The following is a 17,437-nucleotide window of genomic DNA, read 5'->3' as shown; positions in this document are numbered from 1 at the left end:
CCCCCGAACGATTGTGTGCGTTTCCGAGTTTTTGTTTTTTTTTCAGTGTGGTATTCACTATTCTCATCAATGCATTAAGTATTTTAATTAAAGCATTTTGAGGAAGGGCAGTAGGTAAGTGAGATTTACCTGAGTTCACGTGATCTGCACCAATGTCAGTTGTATTTACAACGGTTATGGTACTTTGTAACTTATTATGACCATTTAGAATAAACGTAGGCATGAAAAATGCATCAAGAACACAAGGTTATACACTGTCATGTATGATATGATAACAAGGACCCACTCTATCGGTGTGTAGGTTATCTGCGTGAATTGAATTGATGCAGGTTAGGGATCTTGACGCTGTTCGATGCTTGTACCACCACGCCGCACGGAGCAATCGCAGTACAAAAGTGAGACTGACCGGTTGCGTTTCATGGATTCACCTCTTTCTCTCCCCTCCTTTTTTTGATTCACTGTGCCGAATAACCGTGCCATTTTTATACTTTCAAAATCATTTGAATGCTATTGTCGTGGGACAGATCGCGGTCACTACAGCAGGGACAGATTTGTGTGTGGAAAATAATTTGCTCCGTGGTCTGTTCCCTGTTGCTGCGCTAAGCATTTTCAACTACAAGGGCGAGTGGAAGCGGAACCCAACAGACAGCTACATCTACATATGTTCAAACCAACATTTTTCATTAAAAAAGACAATGAAAAAGCTTCTGAACCGTCAGTAAGCTTCGGACTAAACCGCTGCATCCTTCATCTGATTTCAAAAAAGGATTCTTTGAACATCACATCCAACTGTTTCGCTGAAGGCATTTAGTAAAAGCGCGCTTTTCTGTTGTCAGGGCATTCAGTCTATACAACATTCTATTCTGTACACCTAGCTACATTCAAGATTTCTTTTTTTAAAAAAAGACACGTATTTAAAAACGCAAATGAAGAGGGAATGGTGTAGGCTGTATCCGTAACGTTTTATCATATGCATGTATTTTTTTCCCTGAGACTTAAAGAACTCATCTTTTCAAAACAAAAATACAACAAAAAAAAATTAAAATACACTACCAGACCGGCGAAAGCAGGCAACCAAAGCGGGGAAACAGAGGCTCATGTTAAAAAAAACAGGTAAGATGAACTGGTCCCAGTATGGAGCTGTTGTAGTGGGCTGAGTTTTATTACCACTGTTTGGATGCTGCAACTAAAATATTCGCTAATGCTATAAACAGCGGATATGTGTTGAAATCTTTTTGTGATATTGGTAGCATGGTAGTTCTTTGTCTTTGTCAGTGTATTCATGGATTAATCAGGAGAGTCAATTGCACCAAGAACGAACAGTAAATGCAGCAGCGGTGATAGATTAGCTTTCTTCACGATGCGACTTTGCGGTTGTGTACGGCGAAATGAACGACTGTTGAGAGTTTCTTGTATTTTAAAACGGTTTGTTGGAGGAAGTCGGTGCAATTACGCCTCTCTTCCTGGTTCTCGTTCCAGTTTCACAGTCTGGGGGCGTCTAAATGTTTGCATGAAATAGCCTTTCGATAAACTGAATGTGGAAACAATTTTTGTTGAACCATTTGTTTTATGCAGTCTGGAGACTTACGTGTTAGCCCCACAGGTACTGTGCTACCGCAGTTTATCATAGGCCTTTTCACTAACACGCAGTGAATCAATCACAGTTCGATGCGTTCTGACTATCGTGGTTGCCAATTAACGCACTGAAGTCTGGTTAAAACAAAAGCCACTTAGAACAAGGCGTTTGTTAAACTAAACTTATTATTATTATTATTATTAAATTTTTATTTATTTATTTATTTTATTATTATATATATATTTTTACAAAATCTTACAAAACTTACAGTTCTTTTACCAAAATTATGTTTATAATTTCATCATTATTTTATTAATTCATTTTTCACATTATTCCCTATTATTTGAGTTGACAATACGTTCATTGTAACATTTTCGTATTCCTCAAGTTCTCTTTTACTAGTCCTCTAATTCTTTTCATTTGATTTTTATTCATTTGTTTTTTTTTTTGTTCTGTGCCACTGTTCTCAGCAATGTTGGTTTTCTGAGGAGCTCAATTGAAAATGACCATTGTAGCTTATCTAAGAAGCTGAGAAAAAGGTTTAAAGGGAGAGCTGCAGAGAAAAAGAGGTTCAGAGAGAGATGGAGAGAGACAGATAAGGAGAGAAAATCATGAACGGTGTAGATATGCATTTGGTGTGTTCAAGCCTGGGCTCGTGGTGTTGAAGGACCATTCTTGCCCTCGGACTCTTTCACTGCGCCAAAAGAGACTTAAGCTGTTTTCACATATGAACTCCGGACAAGGTCTAGAGAATCAGGTCCAGAACTTGGCTGGAATTGCCCTTTCACACATGTAGCACACAACATGGAGATGACAGACGCGTTCTCACCTACTGGAAATACTTGGGTTTGGTTTAGGTGAGGGGCGGCGCTTGGGTAGAGCGTGCAGGAGGCAGGACATGACGCAAAAAGTATGCTGCAGAAATCGCAGTGGCCTTATTCGAAACCGCTTACTGCATACTGTGTACTGCTTACTACACAAGTATATACTGTATACTGCATGCTATTTTTCAGTGTAGTACCCAGTATGTGACTATTAATAATTACATTTGCAGTATGTTACATTGTCACTTGAAATCATTGCAAGTTTAGAAACGTCCAGATTTCCTTGTGGTATTTTCCAGTTAGACACCACTTGCATTCTCATGAGTGAAAAGTATTGACGAGTTCACGAAAAGCATTCGCGAGTTGAAGTGTTTTCAGGTGTTTTCTTTTCAATGTCTTACCTTTCGATGGTACAGGCACATAAGGTGGCACGGAGGAGAAGGCGAACATAGCTATTGTACTTAAAAGCCTATAAAAAAATCACACATACCCGTCCAAATGGTGCTACTGGTACACATAATTTACATTTACATTACATTTACATTTAGGTCATTTGGCAGAAGCTTTTATCCAAAGGGACTTACAAGTGAGGAACAGCAAGCAAGCTACAGTATTGTAGGAGACCTTTGAGTAAGTGCAACCTAAACAACTAAGTTCAGCTAAATAAGTCAAGAAAAGTAGAAAACAAAGGTAAACAAGGTGAAAACACAAGGATAGACAGGCAGAGGAGACAAACAAGTAGTGACAGGAGAAAGAAGTGCGAGGCAGAAAGAACACAGAGATGGAATTGTGTTAGAGTTGTTAGAAGTGTTAGGAGAGTAGGTGCTCGCCGAAGAGCTGGGTCTTCAGGAGGTTCTTGAAGATAGAGAGGGATGTTCCTGCTCTGATAGCATAAGGTAGCTTGTTCCACCAGCGGGGAACTACATATGAGAATAGTCTGGACTGAGATTGCCTTGTGTGTAGGGATGGCAATGCCCGACGACGTTCCTGGGAGGAACGTAACGGCCAAGAAGGAGAGTAAGCGTGTATGATTGAGCTCAAGTATGTCGGAGCAGACCCAGAGGTCACTGTGTAGGCAAGCATGAGACTTGAATTTGATACGGGCAGCCACGGGTAGCCAATGGAGCTCAATGAGCAATGGGGTGACATGGGTCCTTTTGGGCTGATCGAAAACCAGATGTGCCGCCGCATTCTGAACCATTTGTAGTGGTTTCACCACACATGCTGGGAGGCCAGCTAGGAGGGCATTGCAGTAGTCGAGGCGGGAGATAACCATAGCCTGTATGAGAAGCTGGGTAGCATATTGAGTCAGGTAGGGCCGGATTTTGCGGATATTGTATAGTGCAAAGCGGCACAACCGAGACACTGAGGCAACATGGTCCGAGAAGGACAATTGGTCATTAGTCATGACACCCAGGTTTCTTGCAACCTTAGAAGGTTTGAGAGTATTTGAGGCAAGCTTTAAATTGATGCTGTGATGCATGGATGGATTGGCTGGGATGACCAAGAGTTCCCTCTTAGAGAGGTTTAGCTGAAGGTGGCGTGCCTTCATCCATAAGGATATGTCTGTAAGACAATCTGTGATCTGCGCCGAGACTGTGAGGTCATCAGGCAGGAACGACAGATATAGATGGGTATCGTCTGCGTAGCAGTGATACAAGAAGCCATGCGAGTGGATAACCGGGCCCAGAGAGGTAGTATAGATTGAAAAGAGGAGGGGCCCCAGCACCGAGCCTTGGGGTACCCCTGTAGAGAGGTGATGGGATGAGGACGTCTGTCCTTGCCATGACACGTTAAATGAGCACCCAGTGAGGTAGGATTCAAACCAAGACAATGCCTTGCCCGAGATGCCCATTTCTGACAGTACCGATGGCAGGATGTTGTGGTTAACCGTATCAAAGGCAGCTGAGAGGTCAAGTAGGATGAGGACCGAGGACTGAGCCGCAGCTCTAGCTGCTCTTAGAGCTTCTGTCACAGTCAACAGAGCTGTTTCAGTGGAGTGTCCACTTTTGAAACCGGATTGGTTTGAGTCAAGGAGGTCATTCCTAGAGAGGAATTCTGAGACCTGTTTAAATACCGCCCCTTTCAATAACCTTGGATAGGAAGGGAAGTAAGACCGGCCGATAATTCTCAACATGAGCAGGGTTGAGAGAAGGCTTTTTGAGTAGAGGTGTTACTCTAGCCTGTTTGAAAAGAGTTGGGAACACTCCGGAGGCAAATGAAGCATTTATCACATAAGTAATTATACATTTATTATAACAGGAAGGTAAGTTTTTGTTGTTAGCTATGTAATGTTAGGTCACCAGTTCACCTATCTCACTATACCTATCACTATTACTTAGCTACAGCTTAGCTAACTACTAACCAGATAATAAACTACTAACCAACGTTATTAATCATCATAAGAGACAAGTTTTGGCAGTATAGCTATAGCTAACTATCTTTAACAATCATTGTACTCAAAATAGCATGCATTTGCATGTATCCGCAATGTCAACGAAGCAGTGGAAAGCAATTTACAGGCATGCAGAAAAGAGTAGGAGGCAGATGTTTGTATTCTTCTGGTTTTGCGCCAGTCACATGATAGAAAGATAGAAACATCATCAACACGCCCACTCGCTCGCAGGGAACGTGACCTGCTGTATTCACACATGGGCTCACTCCGACATGAGACTGACTTTGTACTAGGGAGCTTTCAGAACGAAGTCCGTCACATGTCCGGTCCGACTGATTCGGACATTTGCGTTCTCACATACAGCTCCTTCGGGTAAGGGCTGTATACGTTTCGGAAATAAAGTTTAAAAAAATATCATACCATCTTAAACTACGCAGTAAACTGATAGTGACCTAGAGTAAATGCTGCTGTTGAATGCATCTAATACTATGTGACTTTCTGCAACGAGGACTTGCAACTTTGAGATTTCACACTACACGTTGGAAAGAGAAGCTAGATAAGTTTGTTTGGATACCAAGCCATGTTAGATACTTGTTCAGCTCACGTTTATTTACGTGTCCCCTCTGGTTTAACCCTTTTGCATGTAACTTATTTTTTATGCTATGTAGCGCATGGTTCATTATGTTTTCATTAGTGTAATTAAGCTTCTCATAGTTTTCAGTTAGCATTTGCTATATTTTTTAACGTTAAATCGCTGTTTCCTCAAAGCTAAAATTAGCTAGAATTTCTCCAATCTAGTGTTCTAATTGCACCAGGTTTAGCATTTTAGCAACGGCTAATCAGACCGGTGTGACTGGATGTGCGAAAGGGTTAATAATTTCCATTGCACCGACTGTAACTACAGACATGCGAGCCGCAGATATATTTACCATTGCTTCATTTAGGCAGAATAAGCTAAACACTATAGTTTAACTACTCGTTAACGTTAGCGGTCTTACACTTATAGCATTAGCTAGCTTTGTGGGTAACCTAAATTAGCAAGGGACAGCATATAAGCTGCTGTAAGCGATGTTGCCAGAGAATTTTTAGAAGTGACGAGGGAGAAATGATAGGACTGTTGTTTGTTTACTCGTTAGAACTGCAACACTGTTTCATGAATAAACCTACAATCAAGTTTGTCAACAGCTTAGCCTACACCACTCAACTACCGTAACGTTAAATGTAATTTTGTTGTTTGACTGACGGTACCGGCTTTTATGTTACTGCAGCAAAACCAGGCATGGCTGACATAAACGTTCTCAGGCTTATTTAGGCTAAGAGGAGAAGTGATGGGGGATATTTATTATTATTTAAGTAATGTATTTCATGTGACAATTATCAATTACCATGAACACAGATGATCTCTGTTGCTGGCTACTCTGCTTGGGTCAGCTGATTGTTGTGATTTGTGGAGTTCCAAACACGTGTGTTGCCAACAGTGGAGTTGCAGTGTGCCCTCTGGTGGACAAACTATGCAACGACAACACTCATAACATGGTTGAAGGATGCATCGACCGTCTCTCCATTTCTTTTTTTATTGTCATTTATTGGCCGTTATTAACACCAATATGGATTTGTCTGCAATTAGCTCATATCGGCCGATAATATCGGCACGCCGATTTATCGGCCGGGCTCTATTCACATAACTCTCCCTTTCATCACTCTAATGGGAGACTCAAGCAGGTTCATATGGCAACAGTGACTTTAACTTGGGGAACAGGTGAGGACCCTTGGACACCTAAGACTGTATGTGCCTGAGATGAAATCAGTATCATGTGATCCACCATGACTGAATCTCCTGTGATCTCTGGCTTTCTTTTTCTAACTTACAGAAGTACTAGGCCCCCTCTAGGCTCTAATCAGCACCAGGCCTGGGTTCTGATGGTCTATTTGATATCCTCTTACACCCAATACAGTGCCATACACTCAAAGGAAGCAAGGGGGTCATTTATGAAATCTCTGAAAAAATGTACTGCACCAAGCATTTGTAAATAACTCCTGTAAAAAGGCCATCTATCTGTTTTTTTACTTTGGATTTACATTTAATCCAAAAACTTATCTTGCACACTGTGTCATTTTTGTGATATTTATTCAGTAATTGCAGTTTTGAGTTTTGAAATCATTCAGTGCTCCTACATACATATACATGCAAATAGCTAATTTTTTTCCCTTCTAGAAATACTCATAGTGAACTTTAAGTGAGTGTTTTTACCATGATTGTGTCACACACTAGTTCCTCCCTCTCACTGACTGATAGTACGTTGTATACAGCAAATTGTCTTTAATTTTTTGTGTTAGAAACTCCTAAAAAGGTGACATTCTACAAGCTGAAATGACTATGAGCTTGCTTTACATTTAGTAGCACAGTCAGCAGGATTTCACACATCCACAGTAATAAGAGAAAGTATTCCCATGTGGAAGCAGAAAAATGTACGATTTTACATACGCAACATACACCATCTGTCTGGAAACCATGAGGTTCTGGCTCTGACATGAGCGAATAGAGCAGTGGCCTGACTTCTTAAAATTAACAGTGTTACTGTTTCCAATGAAACTGAGTGAGGCACTGATTTTGCCATTTATCTAACAAGATCCTAAAACAGAAATCCATTTAAAACTGCTGTCCATTTGATTGAGCTAGGTTCATTTATGCTCTATGTTTATTCATGGCACAGACTCTGATGCTTTTGCTGGGGTGTGTCTTAGAAAAACAAACAAACAACAAGTAGAACTGCTGGAAACCACAAGGCTATCAAGCCCAATGACTGGAGACCTAGGTCTATTGTCAAGATGCTGGCACACAATATACAAAAACTCTCTTTATGGATTGTTAGTTGTTTAGCTGTTTGTAAACCATGTATTAGATCAATGCATTAAAAGTATTTTATGCACATTAAAACACTACAACAAACAACCGCTTCTATATTGGGTGTGTCTGGGTGTAGCCAGGGGCCCAAAGCTACTGTATGAGGACATGTGCATTGATCAAAAGACCATGCCTTATAACTGTGGGAAATATGAGCTGATCCAGCAAATGTTGTCAAAGGTTATTGGCAGAAATGTCATTGTATGAAAAAGCATATTTGGTGGTTATTATGGGTGTGATTCATGCCCTAATATGATTAAAGACTATTTTGCGCACATCTAACTATTATGCATGTAAACGTGCCATATCTGAGCATGATCAAATAATGCTGTGCAAACAAAAATGTATGTTTTATTAACATTTTCAGTCGCAATCATAACCCAAAAATCAAAAGCAATTTTTTGCATATGTGCAATCCATGCCTGTAAATGAGTAAATGTTGTGAAAACCGATTAAAGTGTGAAAAAACCATCTATAAAATCTAACAGCCATATTGGGCATGATATTGGCCCTAGTGCAACAGAAAGCATTTTACAATTGGCAGCAGAATGTGAAAGTGTGAGGAAATATGAGCAAAGCTGGGCAATGCCATCAAAAGATAATTTTAGGAAAAGCAACAGGAAAAAAGACATAGTAAAGACTGAATAACACACAGGTTCTTCCCTGTTCCTGTAATTTTGCCACTTATCTCTTTCAGCACTTTGTATAACACCCACTATCTATGAAAGCAATCACCTCCAGGCTAATTCCCCCACCATCTACCCTCCCAAAAATGAGCCTGTACTACTAATAGAATTCAAATATTAGGGATGAAGCTGTATGTTTGATCACACAGATCTTCCACCATGGGAGCGCTGAGGTTTTTTCCCTAAGATCATGATGCAAAATGTGAAATGTGATGAGACATGATGAGTTAAGTTTTCATTCCATCAATATCCCTGTAGGAGAGCTTCAGAACCCTGCTTAAAATAACTGTCATTTTATTCTGTTTATTTCTGTTTTGTACATTTATTTCCATTTCCCAAAGTGTGAATGAATGCAAATCTCACTGCAAGGAGCCTGTATCTACATGGAACTTTTTTCAAAGAAAATGTATGTGTGTATGCCCTGAAGAATCCCAAAAAAAAAAACGGAATGTCTAATTCGTGTATAATATGTGAATCTAGTGTTGACTGTGAGATTTGCAGACTGGGATAAGTCTGAAAATCATTTCACTGGTCAAAACATTTTTTTTTCTCTTGGTCATGTACCATTATCAAATCATTTTATATCTTAAAATCTCAAAATATAGAAGGCCTGCATTTCTTACATATGTACATATATACATACGTGTATTGACATTTTTTTGTAGTAATTTGTAATAAATGCCTTATATGTTGATACACAAGTTTCTGCACATATTTTGAATTTCATATCATACCATAATGTGATATATTAGATTTCATAATACAAATGCATTAGATTTTATAAGACTGTCCTGTTTATATTTTCATACAGCATACAGAGTATCCATATACTGTACAATTGCCAGCTACTGTCTGATTTCCCAGGCATTACATTACACTCAGATGTGTAAATTATGAGGTGTTTGTGTTGGGCTCAACAAAAAAAATGAACCCAGTATGCACACTTTTTTCTTTATGTAAGTTTTTTCACTGGTAAAAATGAGTCAAGCTTGAAGCCAGATAGTGACACAGGAAACAGAGAGGAATATTGCTCTTTTTGGCTAATGGACTGATTATTAATCACTGGCAGGTCAAATATGTGCCATATGAGTGAGAACCTGCTACCTTTGATAGACAATCAGGTCAATCTGTTTCAACATCACCAGCCGCTTGAGGTACAGATCCAGTAGGCTGATACAGTTAACCTTGGAACATTCAATGCTGTGCTGTTCATCTGTGACAGTGTAGATAAATATCATTTTAAATGTGGTGCAAAGTATATCTCATAGATATTTAAATACATCATATATGTCATTCACCACTGTCATGTCTTCAACATTATACACGTTGTGTCGAATCTATTTAATATCCACAGTGAACTGCCCATAATTAATTAAATATTAATATTATTAGAATTGATATTAGTTAACTAGAAAATGAATATTAGACAGAAAATTGCATACTCTGTTTTATTGCACAGTATGTAACTCATTCACTGTTAATTCTACTGACTTACTCTAGGTAACAACATGTCATAACATTCTGAAGCACATGTCATTGTCAGGATTCTGCCATAATTATACAATATATCTATAAAAACATATCACTTTGCTCAAATCTGTGAAGGTTTACATATTTAAAAATATATATTTGAACTTTATATGTAAGCGTATGCTGCTTTGCAAACAGTATCAAGATAATGATGACCCCATAGGTATAATGATTACCACACTTACCTTCAAAATCCACTTTCAGGACATTTTGCCAATCCTACAAATATACCTATGGGGACAAATAATACTGGAGACCCCTTTTAAAGCCATTTCTAGCACCTGGATGTGTCATTATATCATCGGGTAATATAACTAAATGGGATAAAGCTTTCTGTTTTCATCTAACTGGTTATACTGGGACACCATCATATTTGTCTTGCACTTTTTGTATTGTAATGTTTGTGTGTGTGTGTGAGTGTTTAAAACCAGACCAAATCACAACTGTCTAAAAGGGCTTGTACCTCTAACCATAAGCCTTTTTTGATATGAAACCGTACATGTGATATTGATAGACCAGTCACCCCTCCCCTAGCAGTGACAACAGAAAGCATTTATTCACTCATTTATTAATGCGTGGAATACATTGTCTGTATTTGCAATAGTCAGAGACTCTAGACTCATTCATGAGCAAACAGAGTGATTGTTCCTTTCAAGTAGCACTACCATTTTAATTTATTATTTATCTTATGGTTTAGTTTATTTTCACTTTAAATGTGATTTTATTGTTTATGGTAGACCTGATTACATTTATTATTTATTTAATTATTTACATGTATTTACTGTATTTGGTACTGTTATTGTTGCACTTGTTAATGTTTTCAGTGATAAGTACTATCAATACAATCTCCTGGATTGCTGCCATTTATCATTGCCATTATAAATTATCCTGACAATAATCTGCAGTCAATCATAGTTATACGTGACTACAGGCATAATGCTGAAAAAGTCATTATTCTGTTTTAATCAGTGTTTTAGTTGCTCAGTGCAGTCATTCTTGTGTCCATGCAGATACCTGTGATGATGTCAGACTTAAGACACAGTTGGCTTTTTTGCTTTATCGTAAAGCAGATGCACTGATCTTTAAATCCCCTGGGTGGCTCACCCTAGTCACAGAACTCACTGTGTCACTTTTTCTACACACTGTACTCTAAAAATCAGTGAATCCACAGCATGTGCACAGTACTAATCAAACCCTACATTTCCTCATTGTGAACCCCTCACCAGATCAGCATTTTCAAGGTCTCAATGGAATAGTATTGAATGCATCAAAGTAGATGGTCCTGGTCCCATCCACCCACACAGAAAGCACAGGAGAGCACAGGTTGGCTGCATTTCCCACAGGGAGTGTCAGGTTTCACACGCTGGTCTCAGGGACTGAGGGACTGCGTGCACATCCACCTGGCCACATTATTTTCAACCGCCAGCTGCGTAACTAATCCATCAAATTGCTTACATGCTGGTTGCTTAAAAAAATCAGGAATGCAGTGCTGGCAGATACTCCACCTTAAAACCTGATACTGTATCTGAATAAAGAGAATTCTGTTCTGTCCTTTTTCAGATTCTTTTTTTTTTCCAAGAGCACATTTTTTGCCCTGCACCATAAAATTGAAGGGTTTCTATGGCAGCTGAAATTGATGTGAATTTTACAAGGAAAAGAGGATGACCCAGGAGATGAACAGTGTTTGCACTGCTTTTATAATGGCTGTCAAACAAACCAAATGAAAATATAAAACATTACTCTCTCTACACAAACTTGTAAATTTAGATCTTTTCCCCCCACGTTTCAGAGACTGCAGAGACCTTCGCTTGCGGTCTCGTTGGTCTTGCATGGTGAGCCCAGAAGATAAACACAATATCCACAAAGTAATTCTTTAAAAAAACTCCAGAAAGATGCTTTTGTGCACCGTGATCATTCGTCCGCATCTGCAGTCCCACACAATGGGATGAGTCATTGAGGTGTAGGGGGAGGGGCTGCTGTAACTTACTGTTTTTCTCACTGGTTAGTGTCCTTTTTACTGTGTGACAAATTGAATTAAACAGAATGCATGCTATACATCCTTTTTTATGTCTGTGTGTGCTTTCATCATGTGTTGCACTTTACTAGATACACCGCCTGGCCAAAAAAAAGTCGCCGTTTGGATTTAAATAAGCAAATGATCTGGGGTTGCTTCAATTGGTCAGGTCTAGGCTCAACAATGTTATGTGGGAATAAAATGAAGTCAGCTGAGTACCTGAATGTACTAAATGACCAGGTTATCCCATCAATGGATTTTTTCTTCCCTGATGGCATGGGCATATTCCAGGACAACAATGCCAAGTTCATCGGGCTCAAATTGTGATTCATCAGGCTCAAGAGTGGTTCAGGGAGCATGAGGAATCATTTTCACACATGAATTGGCCAACACAAAAAGTCCTAACCTTAACCCCATTGAACGTCTTTGGGATGTGTTGGAGAAGACTTTACAGATTGGTTTGACTCTCCTGTCATCAATGCAAGATCTCGGCCAAAAATTAATGCAACTCTGGAAATAAATGTTGTGATGTTGCATAAGGTTGTTGAAACAATGCCACCAAACCAAAGCTAAAGGCGGTCCAACAAAATATTAGAATGTATGACTTTTTTGGCTAGGCAGTGCATTTAGTAACATTATTAACAACTTTGTAAGTACTACATCGAATAAAGGTTAATAAACCTTTAATGAGAAATCATAATAGCTTGTAAGAACTATGTTATGACAGATGCTACTCTTAGCACTATTACTCCAGTGAAATAACAAACTATGACAAATATTGATTGCCACTAATAACCTCTGCAGTTTTTCCTCTCATCTCACATGTACTGTGTCCTTCCTTGTGGCCTTCTTGGAATTATACCTGTGTCATAAACTATGGTCTATATAGGACGCTGATTTGAGGGCACTCGTTTGTGTTGTCCTATTAGGATCTGGCAGTGCAGGTGCAAGGAAGCCGGGCTTCTAACCACAGGACTGCAGGTGGGAGTCTCAGTTTTTAGTGCTGCTCTTGGTGCTAACGTATTCATTACCTTTGAATACATTAGCGCTGAAATGTGTTACTCTGCTGCAGAGAGGGATAATGTGTAACATTAATATTACTCAGGGATCACAAACCTCTTAATCCTTTTTCAAAACCACTTGGCACTCCCTGTTTGTGTCCATGTTAAATGCACTCTTTCATATCACCAAAAAACCTGTTTATTTTTTACCTTTAGAGAAACCCCTCATGGCTTTTTTACACTTAGGTGTATACTTTTTAAATAAATTATTTAACCAATAATACCTTAATAGCCAAAGAAAGTCAGTGGGGTGGCATTTTAAGGGAAGATTATCAGATAAACTAACAGTGCTTAGCAACAGAGGCGTTGTTAGGATCTTGAAACATTGGGGGCTTAGCCCTCAGATAACTCTTCCTCCACCTCCTCTAGCCTCACCTGCGCCTTGTTGCCTTCATCCTTTTCTTTTTGAAAAAGCTTCTTGTATCCATAGCCTGCAAAGCTTGCCTTTGTGCAGGGGTCAGCAACCTTTTTGACATGAAGTGCCAGTCTGAAATGTTCTTGTTAATTACTGTGCTATATCAACATTAAGTTTAACATTAGGCCTGCACGATATGACGGACAATCTGTGATGTGCGATAATACTGTTCAATATTGCGATGACGATATGCAGTTCCTATGTCTTTCTGCTTTAATAGGTACACTGCTAACGTAGACCCCAAACATTGAATAGCCTATGCCCACTGAATAAAGAAATGAAATAAATTATTTCGAACATGCTTTTATTGAAAAAATTGCACATGAATGCCCAACCAATTAAACAGAACATTAATTTAAATAAGACATTATAACTATAAGAAATTAAAGTTTAATTTCCCCTGCTCCCTTTAAAATATTTTCTTCTAAACCGGAGGTGCCCAAATTCTTTCTTATGAAGGGCCAAAAATTAATCTGAATGGAGGGCCGCAGGCCAAAATTAAGTGTTGATGTTATGTGAAATTACATTAAAATGTAATACATTTTATAGAAAATTAGCATTCTAAATCTAAAATAAAATTTCAAAATAATAAAAACACTACTCTTTAATCTGCTTAACAGTAATTTTATTAATTTGCAGCAATGATTGTCAAAAACATAAAACATCCATATGCTTTTTGGGAGCATGAACATATTTAAAAGGAAAGACAGAAAGTGCATGCAACTCAAGGTGCTTTAGAAAATTAAATTGAAAACAGCTGTATTGTCCACCTTTGTCATCAAGAGTGGAAATTTGACTTCAGCTTGAAAAATTGACAAAAATATAAAGTTAAACATCATAGTGACAGCACTGAATACCAAATCAATATTGGATATTAAGTTCTACACTGAGCAACGTTTAAGTTACACATCATCACAAAATGTTCCCATATGGTAGCTAATGAGCCACAATATGTCAGAGCTCCGCCCCCTTAAGCCGCGGTGTTTTTGTTTTCCCTGTCCTTGTGCTTTTGTTTTCCTTGTGTTCCAGCCCCGCCCCGCTCCCCGCCTGGTCCACGCCCACCTGATTTCCTCATTGCCTGCACCTGCCTGCCTGCTCACCTGCTTCCCTTCATCTCGTTACCCCAGCCCTATATCTTCCCTGCGTGTCTCTGTCTTGTTGCTAGTTTGTTTCAGTGTGTTTCACCTGTCTTGTCCCCGCGGTTTGTTTTTTTTTTCGTGAGTTTTTGCTACATTGCCGATCCTGCCTGTTTCCTGACCACGATTCCTGCCTGCCGTTTGGATCTGATCGCTGCCACTCACCTGCCTGGTTCCTGACCCTGTTCTCCCTGACTCCCGATTTTGGATTTGCCCCCGGACTGCTTCTGTGTTTCGAACCCTGCCTGTCTCTGGATTTACGAACTGCCTGTCCCTTTCAATAAATCGCCTGGAACCGGAAAATCCTGTGGTCCGCATTTGTGTCCCGATCACCGGCGCTAACACAATATCAAAACGTATTAACGAGAATTAGCTTCTCGTTCACAGGGTCACTCGGAACGATTTGGTTATTTCATTTTATAGCATTTTATAGCAACTTTGGCTATAACACCAACAACAGCTTATTGGTCGGAAACGCAACAGAATCCGCTACCCGGGCTGCCAGGTTTGACATAATTATTTTTGCCTAATTGGTAGTGATTTCGCACTGACTTGTGTGACTGAAATGGCAATAGTTTGGTTTCCTTACTGAGATCGGGTCAAACTAAACAAAATAAAACATGCATTTTAGCCATCAATTTCAACACTCATTCCTGCACAGAAATGGCCACGGTTTGTTTCCACGGTTAGCAGTTTATTGTAAGTAAACACTTGGTGTTGTTTAGTGCTTTTTCCAAAGCGAAGCTTGTTGGGAATCGGTTTTGATAGTGTTTAACACGATTTAAGCTTTTTGTGACGTCACTTGAAATCAGAACCATGTAACACACGCGCCACATAGCATGAAAAAGTTACGTGCAAAACGTTTTTTTTTTTTTTTAAATATTAATTAAAAATCTCCGCTTATCGCCAGCGTGCCTAAGGTTGCCGACCCCTGCCTTAGTGAATTAGCTACAACCAGATACCAACAATGACAAGCCCTGTAACCGGTGCACTCTCTCGTGCTCACACAAAATGCGTGCGTGCCAAGTAGTGTGAAGTAGATTTGCTGCTTGAATGACACACAGAGGACCCAAAATGTACTTGCGTTTTTGATCAAAGATACCATATTATTTTCGAGGGCTTTAATGCATGATCGGAATGACAGATGAATAGATCCAGGGCTATTTTATGTTTGTAAAAAAATATTTTTTGAGATCCGGGGCTATTCATAAAACATTCGGGGCTGTAGCCTCGGATGCCCGGCCCAGGCCTAACAACGCCACTGCTTAGGCAGACTGTTATAATGCTAAAAGTATTTGCACACCCTCAAGTCAAAGCAGTCAACAATACACACCTTAAAGCCAAAATGCAGCTAAATGTTCACTTTTGATTGATACTGAACTCAGGTAGTGTTGGCTGTCTAAATTCCCACCACTTACTGATGTGATATTACTTACATTACTAGCTTGCTTAGGCTGTCTTATCCTCCTGTCTGCATCACTGCTACATTTCCATTAAGAGTTCTAGAGTCCAGTCACAGTGCTTATAAGACAGTGTGACAAACCTAACAGAAACGGATGTTGTTGGATTTGGCTTAGAGAATTTATGTTTCCAATTTCAGCTCCTGTGCATTTGCATGTCTGTACCCAGCAATTTCTGTCAGCTGTTTGCTTTTACATTTTTTTAATCAGGTTCACAAATTTTGCTGGCTGTTAGCTTTGTTCTTTAGCATAGCCAAAATAGTGTCTGTTAGGTACCTTTACAATGAAAACTAACATTCTTATACACTTTTCATTAATTTATTCTTGTAGCTTGCTAGATTCAGAAAAAAATAACATTTCATATATTTCATATTGCCTACATGGCAGTGTCACATCTAATAATAATGATTTGTAATATGAATGCAATGTAATGTAATGCAGTGTAATACTAATAATACTTTGCTGAAATCACACACTGCTTAGTGTTACATACAGTATATATTAAGTGGGGCACACTATGTATTATGCAGTTTTTGTGTTTACTGCGGACTCTTATATGACTAACTAATTCTACAATCTTAGTAATTGTTATTATTGCATGTGTGATCAAAACCCTTGTAGTCAGTGAGCACAGCACACAAATTAAATTATATTGATGTTGTTCAGAGCCAGGAGGCAATTGATTGTGTTTATCATTATGAAGCCATAATATGGAAATACTTGTCAAGATGACACAATAATACTAGGCAACTTGTGGCAAATATACAGACACATATTCAGAAGTATCACAACTGAAACAGAAAATGCTAATGTTTTCCTTATTTATAATGAACTTCTTCATTAAATCATTTTGATCTAGCAGAGTATGTCAATCAGCTGTAGGTGTGTTGCTTTTCTGTAGTTAGATGGGTAAGATGGTTTGATTTTCTTCACAAAAGATGCTGTTTCAGTAGAATTAATTAGCTGGCAGGCTACCCAGATACACACACACACGTACAGTATATATAGGTGAAGTAGACTTCACCAACAATAGATACTCACTTGATAACATCTGTAACATTGGATTTTCACCAGTGTTAATTTATAATACTAATATAATTATTGATATTGATATAAAATGATGATTGGCATAATTATTGATATTATAATTAATGTTAATTATATATTAATAATAATGATAAAAAATAACAGAAGTTACCACAAAAGTAAAATGATACAGCCAGGACACAATTAATCCAAGAGAAAAAAGCAGAAATAAAGTAGGTCAGTGGTTCAATGGCTACAAGTGTTTTTGCACTAGAGCTGCCACTCTCTTGACCTGTACATCAAGTTTGCCTGGCTGGAGAATGGAATATTTAACCTAGATTAAAATGTGGAGGGCAAAAAAAGTCCATTCAGGAGTAGCGTTAGGAGACAAGGTATGGCTGTTGATCAT

General features: G+C 38.9%; 1 protein-coding gene across 1 annotated transcript in view; it reads left to right on the top strand.

The window, feature by feature from the left end:
- The first annotated feature begins 343 nt into the window (after window positions 1–343).
- Window positions 344–17,437, top strand: part of LOC118774310 (glutamate receptor ionotropic, kainate 4-like) — a 373,600-nt gene continuing 356,506 nt past the window's right edge. Inside the window, exon 1 of the mRNA XM_036523569.1 lies at window positions 344–1,113. The gene's annotated coding sequence lies outside the window, so the exon portion shown is untranslated. The remainder of the gene's footprint in view (window positions 1,114–17,437) is intronic.

This window comes from Megalops cyprinoides, chromosome 3, assembly GCF_013368585.1.
Source record: "Megalops cyprinoides isolate fMegCyp1 chromosome 3, fMegCyp1.pri, whole genome shotgun sequence".
NCBI classification, from domain to species: domain Eukaryota; kingdom Metazoa; phylum Chordata; class Actinopteri; order Elopiformes; family Megalopidae; genus Megalops; species Megalops cyprinoides.
Note: the sequence above shows the minus strand (reverse complement) of the source record. Positions and strands in the feature narration are given on the sequence as shown.